We start from the raw sequence: 12889 nt of genomic DNA on the forward strand, positions 1-12889 counted from the left end.
GGTTAAGAACTTTGCTTCAGGATGAGAACAGAAATTGTGCTCTGGCGGTGCGGCGGCAGCAGGAGGCCCCATTAGCTAAAGTGGTGCTTCAGGTTAAGAATAGTTTCAGGTTAAGAACAGACCTCCAGAACGGATTAAGTACTTAACCCAAGGTACCACTGTATTTATTTATTTTACACAAAGCACTGCTGTGGGGAGGAGTGGGAGATGTCTGAACATGGTCAAAGACACATGCCAATCAACACCGTGGCTAACCAGTCAGCACTCTGCACAACTGGCTTTGGGTTCTCTTACAGGGGCCGGCCAATCAGCATTCTGCAGAGGTAACAAAGAGAACTCATTGTTCCCGAGGTTTTCTCTCCGATGAAGATTGTAAATCTGAACAAAACCGGATGAATGCGGAACTCCGTGGGACTTACCGTTCAAGCTATGGCTATCCAGTTAGATGAGAAGAGAAATTCTAAAATCCCAAGGAAAAATAAGGTAGAGCAGCAGATCCAGAACCACATCTCAAGCCTTGACACTCATGCCAGACAGGGTACAAGATGGTAGGCAGTTTCCTTCTACTTTTTCTGTGCACCAAGCTGGTTCAGAGGATTCGCAGGACCTTCTGTAGCCCCAGCCTCACCACAACGTGTGTGTGTGTGTGTGTGTGTGTGTGTGCGCGCGCGCGCGCACACTTATTTTTGCGCAGGACTAGTCCTACCATTAGGCAGACTCAGGCAGCCAGCTCAGAGGTCAGATACTGGGGAGAAGAGGGCGATGATAAGGTGTTACATGGCAGAGCTGTGGGTGCCACACTCAGTTTCCCTTGCAGCCCTCAGATGCAGTGTCCCATTGCTATGGGTGGTGTTAAATTCACCTGCCAGTCCAACTGACTCTTACAAATGGAATGGAAGGGAGGAGGGGGGTATCTTGTCCTTCCTCTCATGCAGCAAAATGCCTTGGGATGACCCTGTGGAAATATTAAACACAGCTCCTAAACATGTGTGTCTACACATCTCCTACGCCTGATGCGCAGCTGATTTCTATCACCTCTGAAACTTTGCAGCTTCCTTTGGCGAAGTCTTTCTGCAGCCTGGAATCCCTCATCCTGATAGCTGCACCGAAGTTTAACCTTTTTTTTCTATCTTCTACTCAGCTACGTTAATGTGCAAAGCAGATGGGGAAAATATTACATGCCTCCTGCAAATTGCAGTGCCTTGCCCATTGTTGTTTCAAAGTGACATCACTACTCAAATATATTTCGCTTCCTGAAATAATAGATAAACCTCACTGTTTTTGGGTACACAGAGAGGAAGAAGTTGGCAACTGAGTGTTCTGCAGTCATCCACCGAATATGAAAAATGGAGCGGTTGAAATTTGGATGCGTTAACAGGTTTGTGTGAAACTGATAATCCTACAAGCATAATCCGTGTCCCTTAACCCACTCATCTGGCATTATTTCGTCATTGTGGACAGCCTCTCTTGTGCAGAGAAATGGGAGCAACCTTTTTCTTATCTTTACTGTGGAAAGAAATAGCACCCAATAGATCGGTGCCTTGATCAGTGGTCAAACAAAAAGAGAAGGGGATCCATCTCTCTCTCTCTCTCTCTCTCTCTCTCTCTCTCTCTCTCTCTCTCTCTCTCTCATGTGTGTGTTAGGACCCAGTAGTGAATGGTTTGGTGGGGCAGTGGCTCCTGGCCTCCAGACAACTGGGTCACTGCTGCTTACCAGGAAAGACAGGTAAGCAGGGTAATAATGTCAGCATGGTGCAAACACACCAGCAAAGCCAATCCGTTACTCCTGCTGGTGCATTTTCACTGCACCAACCTCTCCACTGCCTCACCCCTTCCCTTCTCCGCTGTTATAAGCAGCAGCAACTTCCCTCTCTGGAGGTCAGGTGAGGGCTACTGGAAGAACCATAGGTTAATCCACCCCTTCCTAATGCTAGCTGCACCTGTTCTTAGCTTTGCAAGCAACCAGTGTAGAAGTGGACTTACAAATGTGTAGGCACATTTCTGTTTAGCTTTCCCCCCTGAGGTGCTACATACCCACATGCAGGAAGATTTTGACTTGGGGTAGCATTTGATCATTGCCTACCCAGCCACACACTGAAAATCTTGAAGTAAAACAATACAGGAAGATGCTCTTTTCCTAATCATTTGAGAAAGTGGTTTTGATACTGTGTTCTTTACGATCACAGTGTATATATGGAGGCTCATAGGCTACAAAACCCTGCAGTAGAACCAGGTTTCTAAAAGTGAAGAACAGTTGGTTTTTTAAAAAAGGAAATAAGCTAATGAAAGATCTAAAATGGGGTGGGAGAGAAAAATAAGACCTAAAATACATGCATAATTGTGCCAGATGGATGTCATCTCTCCTTACGAACTTTTTCAAAGTTCTAGACAATTGACAAATGTCCTGCAGTTTTTCCACTGGTCAGCAAGTACATTTGAAGACTGAGGGTGAGGGGCGGGGGGAGGGGCTGTTCATGTTTTATGTTACCAGAAAGCTGTGCTGGCTCAGAAACCATAGATTTTTATACCCTGTAGGATTACGGTCCCAATAAATGGTCCCAGAGCATACTGCCGGGGGGGGGGGGGAGCCAGTGTGGTGTAGTGGTTAAGAACGGTGGACACGTATACTGGTGAACCGGGTTTGCGTCTCCGCTCCTCCACATGCAGCTGCTGGGTGACCTTGGACCAGTCACACTTCTCTGAAGTCTCTCAGCCTCACTCACCTCACAGAGTGTTTGTTGTGGGGGAGGAAGGGAAAGGAGAATGTTAGCTGCTTTGAGACTCCTTAGGGTAGTGATAAAGCGGGATATCAAATCCTAACTCTTCTCCTCCTCCTCCTCCCCCTCCTCCTCCCCCTCCCCCTCCCCCTCCTCCTAGTTTAGTTTCCTGTTATGCTGACACACATGATGCAGGTCACCTCTTGCTTTCCATGCTCGACCTTTGATGAGACACTGCTTGTGACCTGGTGGTGACTTGGTGATAACTTATTGACTTATTCTACTTTTTATAAATACATATTGCAGGAGATGGACTACGGTTGCTTGGCTTGTGCTTTCCCTTGTTGCTTCTGTGTGTGTGTGTGTGTGTGTGTGTGTGTGTGTGTGTGTGTGACATAGATATCAGGTCTGTGTGCCAGGCCCAGGAATCCAAAGTGTCCCTCTAGGCCTCTCCATCTTGCCCTTGGGACTCTTCCCAGACCTCCCCAGCCACACCCCTCATCTGCATTGACTCACCCCCTCCTTGAGTTCATTTGCCTGGCTGGAATGTGCGTTTGCACTCTGATAATGGCATTAGCTTGTCCACAGAAGTGTGTGCATGTGCACGGAAATAAAATTTACATTCATTCTTCCACCCACTTCACTGCTGACCCCACCCACCACCACTTGCATGTGGCCCCTGGAAGGTTTATTTTTTTAAAAAAAAATAGGAAATATGGCCCCCAAGGTGGAAAATGTTCCCCACTCTTTGTTCTAAGTCACACTGCCAATGCCTAGCCTGCTTTCCAGGGTTCTGAGTTTGGATGCTCCCTTGTTTAGCTGTGCATCTTTGTGCTGTGTTACCTTAGGATACAGTTTACATGACAGTGTGGGAGGGGCCAAGAGTAATGCAGAGGCCAAGCACGACATGACTTTCAGCTTCAAAATGATGGAAAGTCAACCCCAAAGTGGCTGTTGTAATACTGTACACCGAAAAATGCATTGCATGCTGATGTTAAAACAATACCCCCAGCATAGTATGTTTTCTTTACAAAGTGGTATAGAAATGATGATGATAATAATAATAATAATAATAATAATAATAATAATGCTGCAATTACAGCAACAGCAACACTCCACACACAATTGTGACTTCTACACACACTCACACACATTTAGAGCACCATGTATGCTTTCATCTAACATTCCCTCTACTTTCAGAGCACTCCTTGGGGCCTAACTACAGACAATGCTAAATGCATTTCTTGAAGTAACATCAGCATTTTTAAAAATGAAAAGCAAGGAGTCCAATCCAGACCAGGACCACAACCTCCGAAGAGGGGGAACCTAACTCTCTCCCCTGATTTTGCTCCAAGCAAAGCATTTAACGTCACGTGTGGTTAGGCCCTTGGGTGACCAAAAATTTGTTTTCACACTCCACTAGAAAGCAACATTGCACTCATCACTATTAAAAAGTATGCAATTCCCTCAAGGGTCCTCCTTTGCCAAACATCCCCTTTCTTTCTTTCTTTCTTTCTTTCTTTCTTTCTTTCTTTCTTTTTCGCATTTCCGAAAGCATTGATTGGGATGAATTCGTATGTGAAGCAGAGTGTGTGGAGTTTATGCTTTGTTTAATTGCTTTTGTGATAGACAGGATCTAAGTTATATATGAAAGGAACTCTCTTTTTGATCCTTTTCCAATGCTTAATTATAAGTCTGCTCCAACTAATTTCCTTCATGCATCCACAGCTGCTATTCTTTTGTCATCCGTTTATTTTTCTTTGGAAATCTGAATGGCATCAAGGCCTTCCCTGAAAGTCATCAGTCCCAGATTGGCTCTCCCAGATGCCTCATTACTACACTCATTTTGCAATGTTGTTTGGCTGTTTAGCACCTTGCATTCAATTGTGTTTTGCATTCAATTATTTTTCTTCTTCATAGAGAGAGAGAGAGAGAAAAAAAACGTTGCTTTGGAAAAACACTGCACAGAATATTTGGCTTGTTGCAATCACCAGATTGTTTGACTTTTTGATACAAAGGCACTGTTTGAATGTGGAATAGTACAGTTTCCTGCCAAATATTCTGGATGGGCTATGCCAATTATTCATAAACACACACACACACATTGGTGTGTGTGAAAGTTTTGAGTCTTCCAATGGAAGGGTTTCTCTTTATTCTGCACAATAAAGCATGTTGACTCATTCAGTTGCCTGTTTTCATTGGGGAAACTAATGCGTCTGGAATCTAAGAACAGGCATCAAGCACAATTTGAGCTTCATTTTTTTATTTTTTATTTTTTTAGGAATACTGGCTCAAGACTTAGTGGCCGGGGAAATGTCTCTTATTGGTAATCAGTGGCCAGCAAATAGCAGAAGCTTCCCAAGAATTTGAAACCCCGTGGAGCTGGGGGGTGGCTGGGGGATAGATGTCATACTTTCCCCCTTCCAAGCTCAAGGTGATGTCAGCAAGATCAGAGCAACATTAGAAGCCATAGTTTGCAATGAGGCAGAAGAAAAAGACTGAAGACCTGTCCAATCTAGGCATTTACTAGATAAGTAGCATTCAGAAGTCTAATTTCTTCTTCTTTTTCTTAAGCCCCAGCTGCACTATACATTTAAAGCAGTATCATACCACTTTAAATAGCCACAGCTTCCCTCCAAGAGTCCTGGATACTGTACTTTGTACCCTATTGCTCCCGGGGAAGAAGGATTGGTTGTTAAACCATGCTGAGGACTGTAGCCCTGGGAGGGGAATAGGGGTCTTGTAAACTCTCAGTGAGAAGTAGAAATGGAAGTGATGTATGGAAGTGAGAGCTGGACCATAAAGAAGGCTGATCGCCGAAGAATTGATGCTTTTGAATTATGGTGTTGGAAGAGACACTTGAGAGTCCCATGGAAGATCAAACTGATCCATTCTTAAGGAAATCAGCCCTGAGTGCTCACTGGAAGGACAGATCCTGAAGCTGAGGCTCCAATACTTTGGCCACCTCATGAGAAGAGAAGACTCCCTGGAAAAAACCCTGATGTTGGGAAAGATGGAGGGCACAAGGAGAAGGGGATGACAGTGGACGAGATGATTGGATAGTATTCTCAAAGCTACCAACATGAGTTTGACCAAACTGCGGGAGGCAGTGGAAGACAGGAATGCCTGGCGTGCTCTGGTCCATGGGGTCACGAAGAGTCGGACACGACTAAATAACTAAACAACAACAACAACAAACTCTCAGCACCCTTAACAAGCTACAGTTCTTTGGTGAAAGCCATGGTTGTTTCAATGCATAGTGCAGATGGGACTGCAGGCATGGGGCAGGTAGCCCTCATTAGGAAGGTCTATCTTTTCCTTTTCCAGCACATACACCTGCATGGCTAGGAGGGGGGGGGCAACTGGGCTCTTAGCCAAAGGTGGGGGGAGGCAATCTTCATTCATCCCTTGCTAGCACATTGCCTTCCCAGTCAGAAGCACTCTACACCACACCTGAAAATAGCTAGACATGTAGCTGCAAGCTACGAGTTCAGCAAATGTTTAGTTTGGCCCTGAAGGAGATCTGGGAGCTGTAGGAAAACAGCAACAGGGAACAGAGGAGGGCTGATCTCATCTCTAGAGATCGCCTGTGGAAGCAGTGAGCTTGCTTTGTGGAAGCAATAAGCTGCTGACCTACACTGTCCCATAATGTTAGAGCGTATATTTGTAAATATGCTCACATGTTACCAGAATACCTTGTTGTCTGGTTTTAAGATCTTTAGGACAGCCCTCATCAGTTGTTCTTCAGCCCCATGTGTAAAATAGGGAGAGAATGCAGGTGGCGCTGAGGGACGCGGGTGGCGCTGTGGGTAAAACCTCAGTGCCTAGGACTTGCTGACCGTACGGTCAGCGGTTCGAATCCCCGTGGCAGAGTGAGTTCCCGTCGTTCGGTCCCAGCTCCTGCCCACCTAGCAGTTCGAAAGCACCCCTAAGTGCAAGTAGATAAATAGGTACCGCTTTATAGCGGGAAGGTAAACGGCGTTTCCGTGTGCGGCGCTGGTGCTGGCTTGCCAGCTGCAGCTTCGTCACGGTGGCCACGTGACCCAGAAGTGTCTTCGGACGGCGCCGGCTCCTAGCCTCTTGAGCGAGATGAGCGCGCAACCCTAGAGTCGGACATGACTGGCCCGTACGGGCAGGGGTACCTTTACCTTTAATAGATATGCAGGGGCAGTTTAAGGGTAGGCTGACTGGAAGCTGCACTGCAGGGGGAGTCACAACAATGCTGTAGAACAGAGTGCAAGATGTGAGGTGGCACCAAATATGAGCGCCACACAGGGTGCTGCTGAAATTTAAGAGCCCAAAGTCTGCCACTGAGGTATATAACAAAGGGGTGAGACCAGTAAGTTGATCCCTGTGGTCCCTCTCATTCTGTGAGGCCTGACCACCTAAAGAGGGCTTATGTCCCATTAACATCTGAAGTGCATTTGTCAAGGACTTGGGAGATGGCCTTTTTTTGGTGGCTGCACCCAGGTTTTTCCCCTATCAGTGGACAGGTGAATGGACACTGACAGGTCAAGACCTTTTCATTTTATACTGGCCTTCAGCCTGTCAAGCTCATCTGTTTTTATCTGCTGCTCTTCTTATTTTGTTTTTTTAATAGTTTTGAATGGTCACTCTATTGCTCTTGCTGTATATATATGTAAATAATTTAAATAATAAATAAATAGCGGGTAAGGGAAGTCGAGAAAGGTCGACCATTATGATCTGCTCCCTGAAAATCTGCTCTCTTCCTGTCACTGGGAATTCATAGCTGAACTGAGAGAAGCTTGCCTGAGGTGAAAGGCCAAGGTGGTGCTCCTCTTCTCACCCCGCGGCACCTGCTGCCTGAGGCAACAACCTCACACTGCCTAACATTAGGGCCGGCCTTCCCACATGACCCTCTTCTCCATGGTTTTGCCCATGGAGAGGCACTTTAGTTTCCGTCCCTTGGTACAAAACGCCCTTCAGGCAAGAGCACAATGTGAAGCCTGACAGATTGCTGTTATTGTCACGATTATAGCTCCTTCCTCTAGTCTCTTCTTCCTTCTTTCAAGGCAATATAATTTTGGAATCCACTCCCGTGCCCTTGATGTGAGTGTTTGGCTCTCATGAATGTCAGGCTCACTGTCACCTCTCTATTAATTGTTCTCCATCTCCTGATCTAATCACACAGCTACAGGAGCAGAACCTTCTCATCCTCAGTATCTGCTGTTTTGAACCAGAGATTGGGAAATAACATATGTCTTCAGCTTCTAATGTTAATGAAGACAACTTTATCACAATGGCCCCCATACAAATGCAAATGTATGCAGATTGTTTACTTAGACAAGAGCTTTCATGCATCAATCTCCTCACTCCTCTCTCCTCTCCTTCTCTTTCTGGGAAGAGATATTGTTGTTATTCCAGTCATATCTCTCCTGATTTTATTATCTCTCATAGCCATAAAAATGACAAGAAAATGGATTTTTTTCCTCCCAGACAAGAGTCTTCTGTTCCTGGTGTAATTTCATGCGTTGAGCTCTGAATACTGACACTGGCAGATAGTTCATATACTTTCTACTTAATTAAATAAGGAACCATGGTTTGTTTTTGTTTTTAAATGTAACAGTGTATAATTAAGGAAAGAATTCTGTCCCTTTTGAGTATGGGTGTGGGTGAGAAGAAAGAAAGAAAGAAAGAGAGAGAGAGAGAGAGAGAGAGAGAGAGAGAGAGAGAGAGAGAGAAAGGAAGGAAGGTAGGTTAAGCATTTATAAGGATGAATTCAGGTGGTACTTGAAGGGGGAATTGTGGGCAAAGACTTCCACACTGTGCTCATCTTTGGTTATATTTACACCCATAGTTGTCACTGCTGTAGGTGTTACGATCGTTATATGGCAAGAAAATTGGGGGCTACACTCCTGCAAAGAAAGAAACAATCACACTGGAAATGGCCCTTCAGGGGAAGAAAAAACCTAATGGAATCTTGACAGGACTCACCTGCTTTTGACCTTCCCCAGGGCACCCTGAAACACATTCTCTCAATAGCATTTCATGATCAATCGTGACATGACTTTATGTAAAACACACACACACACACACACACACACACACACACACACACACACATAAATAATATGGACAGAAAACTGTGGCCCTCCAGATGTGATTGGACTCCAGCTTCTACCATGCTGGCTGGAAATGACAGGAAGTGATGGAACCTGGAGGACAACAAGTCTCCATCCCATTGATAGATGGGAGCTAGTGTGGTGTAGTGGTTAGAGCACTGAACTAAAACTTGGGATGAAGCCAGAGAAGTCCCCACTGAGCCATGAAGATCACTAGGTGACCTTAGGTCAGTTGATTTTAAATTTTGGATAGTCCATTTCCTTCTCTCTCTCTCTCTCTCTCTCTCTCTCTCTCTCTCTCTCTCTCTCACACACACACACACACACACACACACACTCAAATCTAGGTAAATTGTTATTTGATATCAATAAATTTGGGGCAGATTTTGGTGGGTGGCGGTGCTCGTTTGTTTTTTAAAAAATTCATTGAAACTCCCCAATGTTAGAGGAGGAAATATTTTTCCCAATTGATGTATTAGATCATTTATAGTACAGGTGGAACATGCACACAGGTCCCTGATATTTTCAGTCCAATTCCTTTGAATCATAATCTGTCTGAGGCTATAATTCTGTAGACTCTTATCAGGGTGTTAGTCCTACTCAACTGAGTAGACATATCAGAATTGGGGTATCAGAATATTTTCTTCTTTATTTTCAGCTTCGTCGTTTGGATCTTCCATTCATCTGGTCTCTTGCAAATTTTCCTTGCAAAATCTGAGAAACCCTATTTGGTTTTGAGCCAGCTAAAAAAATCAGCAGATGTGAATTTTATGCTCTTTTCTGTGAAATTTGTAGACATGTTTACTGGGCAAAGGGAAATGGTAGATTTGGTTTTCCACAAGAATTAGGGGTCACTGAGCATCAAATCCCATTTTGGGTGGCTTTAAGAGGTTATGTTGTATGTGCGAACATAGTCAAATGTAATGTTTATTTTAAAGTAGCAATATTGCATGCTGCTGTGGTGTGCATTTCTGGGTACACGCAAGTGCACGGACACACACATTTATGCCACCAAACCATATTGCATTGGCTTACAAACCAATTTAGCAACTCACTCCATGGATGCCCATAATCAGCCATCGCTATGCCAAAGGGGGAGAAAAAAATCCACACTATTAGACAATGTACAAAGGACTAGATGGGTACTCCTCCACCCCCTTCAAAAAGAAAAAAAATCTTATTTCCACCTAATGGCGGGGGGAAGGTTTCTAAACAATAAATATCCCCAGATTGTAGACTCGCAGTAATATTCAACAGATGGGTACAATACATTTCTCAGGAAGGAGGGACCTTAAGTATACTTAATTGCAGCAATATTTCAGCAATCAATCTTGAAAAACAAAAACACTCACAGATTTCAGCTGAGCGATTCGTCGGCATTATCATCAGCCCTGGGTTCCAATCTCCCCCCACCCCTTACACTTCTCTACTAAAGCCCTCTCCCTATCCAGTATGTTTTATTCAGAAATCTCACAGCTTGCCTCTGATTTGCATGCATTTCTTGGAAGCCAAATTGTATAAAAAGATGATATTTCTTTTCCCATCAAAGCATGATTGGGAAGGGAAGAGTCATAGGAGCACAACTCCTGATACGTTTTCCAGTCCTGTTCACGAGGACAGTCTACAATAACTTGCCATACCCATAATTTAAATTTGATTAAGCCCATTTGCTTGCTCTGCCTCCCCCCCTCCTGTCCCCCCCCCCTTGTCCCAGTGTGATATCATACTTGCCAGGAAAGCATAATGCAAATCAACATACTAAAAACACATACAGAACAATTGGCAACCATAATTACCCCCTGTTTTCTCCTCTAGGGCTTATACCTGATCATAAACAATGCCCCAAAGAGCAGTATTTCAGGCAAGGGAATCCAGGATCAAAGAAAAAGACCTTGTGTAATTATGTTATTTGTCTCCTCCAAAAGCTCTCAGTCATATTTGTATCTTGTGTGCGGAAGGCGAACTTCAAGAGAAGCCCCCAAATGTTTCCGATGGATACGTATAAATCAAAAGAGCTGATGGCTAATTTTGCCTTGCTAGAGACTCTAATGGCGGCCCTTGGCAGGGTCTGCTTTAAATGTGGAACTTTGCCTGGATTTTGCCGTGAGCTAAAGATGCCACCTTTAATATACCAAACTGTCAAGAATTTGTTTTTTTGTCATAAATGAAGCATGGGGCTGTGCTTTAATTTTCTTTGGTGCCCTCTGTCAGGTAATAACCATAAATACTGTCCTGAATCATTAAGTCACAACCTGAAATGTGATCCTGCCCAGTTCCCAATCAGACAGCCATCTGGAAGATGAAAGAAGTCTATTTTCAGTTTGGAACGATCCAGGCTGTAATTTGTAGTAACGTTCTTAACAGGCTGTTGTAGCGACATTAACCAGAGACTGGTCTCTCTTACCAAAGGGAAGAGAGATGCCGAAAGAATTCACAGAACACCGCCCTGTGCAAGCGGCTAAACCTTGCAAGGCTCGGTGACTTTTTAATCAAGCACCACATTCTTGAATGGGCATCAGCCACCCAGCCAGGCCACGAAGCAATAAATAATGTCATTGCGAGGTGTCAGAATTCGAACTGGGCAAGAATTTGTTCCATCATGCTCTCCGTGGCTCTTCTAACACAGAGATTGCTCGAATGATAACCATACGTTGTACTGCTTCCCCTACTCCCCTCGGATGAAATAACGCTTCCCTTATAGATACCATTGTATTATTGCAGTAGTGCAGATACTTTTTGCTAAAACTCTGTGCTGTGTCGCTAAAAGTACAGTAAACGAGGTCGAGGCAAAGGCAGTTGAAAATAAATAACCAAAGTCAACCGGACCGAATGGTTCTCATTAGTGGATGACATCACTGAACAGCTGGATTGGAACCAGCTAACAAGAATGGATCGAGCAAACAGACAAGTACCTGTACTAACATGCTCTTACTTATTTCTTCTCCTCTTGTACTGTGTGAGCAGGTAACCCTAAGTCCAGGGTCACCAACATGGCGACTCCCTGCACCAGTATGCCCACCAGAATTTCCTACGGCACCCATGAAAACCCAAGGCTAGGCCTGCTGCAGAGTAAAAAAAAACTGCCAGTGGCTTTAGGAAAATACATAGACACCTTACACTAAATCAGACCAATGCTCTACTTAGCTCACTGACTGACAACAGATATCAAGGATTTCAGACAACCTGATTTGGAGATACCAAGGTTTGAATCTGAGACCTTCTGTATACAAAGCAAGTCCTCCTCCACTGAACTACAGCACTTCACGTTTCACCCTCCTCCAAATCTCAAGATTTTTGATTAAAGCACAGGGCCCCATCTGCACGACACATTTACCACTTTAAACAGTCAGGCTTCACCCAAAGAATGTGGGGAACTGTGGAATGCTGGGAGTAATTAAGAGAGCTCCATGTCCCTCACAAATCTAACATTCCCAGAGTTCCCAGAGAAGAGGGAATGGCTGTTAAAGCACCCTGAGAGCTGTAGCTCAGTCAAGACCACCAGGTTTCTATAGCCGTTGGATTGACCCATAGTATTACTAGCCTATCTGTAATGCTGACTCAACCATTAAGCAGAAAGACTGAGAACATAAAAATCCACAATCAGAACCCAAAAGCACAAACTGAGCTGGTTTAACCCGTAGCCAAGTTAGGCCACTGCCTTGGGCAACAAAGTTCCAGGGGCAGCAAAATCAGAAGGGCGGTTGCCCACCCCTGTTGGTTCCTCCACCAAACTTCAGAAGCGGGAGAAGGTTTTCCAGTTCCCGTCTTTTTATTTTGTAGAACATACCAAATTTGGTTTTAATGCCACTGCCAATAGTCAATAAGAATGAGAAGATCCAACTTGCAGAGAATTGTTGTCTTTATTTAAGGGCTCCACCCAGGCTATTATTTTGCATCTTCTCTTTTTAACCAAACCAGATTCTTTTTTAAAAAATATTTCCCTTTCTGTTTTGTTTCACTGCAGCCTGGTTAACAGCAGCTAGAAATCACCTTGTAAGCAGGGTAGAAAATTTGGAGCTTAAAAGCGAGGCAGGGTGGGGGGCGGGTGAAGGAAGAAATTTCTAAAAAGGATTGTTAATGAAGATTGCT

The sequence above is a fragment of the Podarcis muralis genome, chromosome 12 (genome assembly GCF_964188315.1).
Source record: "Podarcis muralis chromosome 12, rPodMur119.hap1.1, whole genome shotgun sequence".
NCBI lineage: Eukaryota > Metazoa > Chordata > Lepidosauria > Squamata > Lacertidae > Podarcis > Podarcis muralis.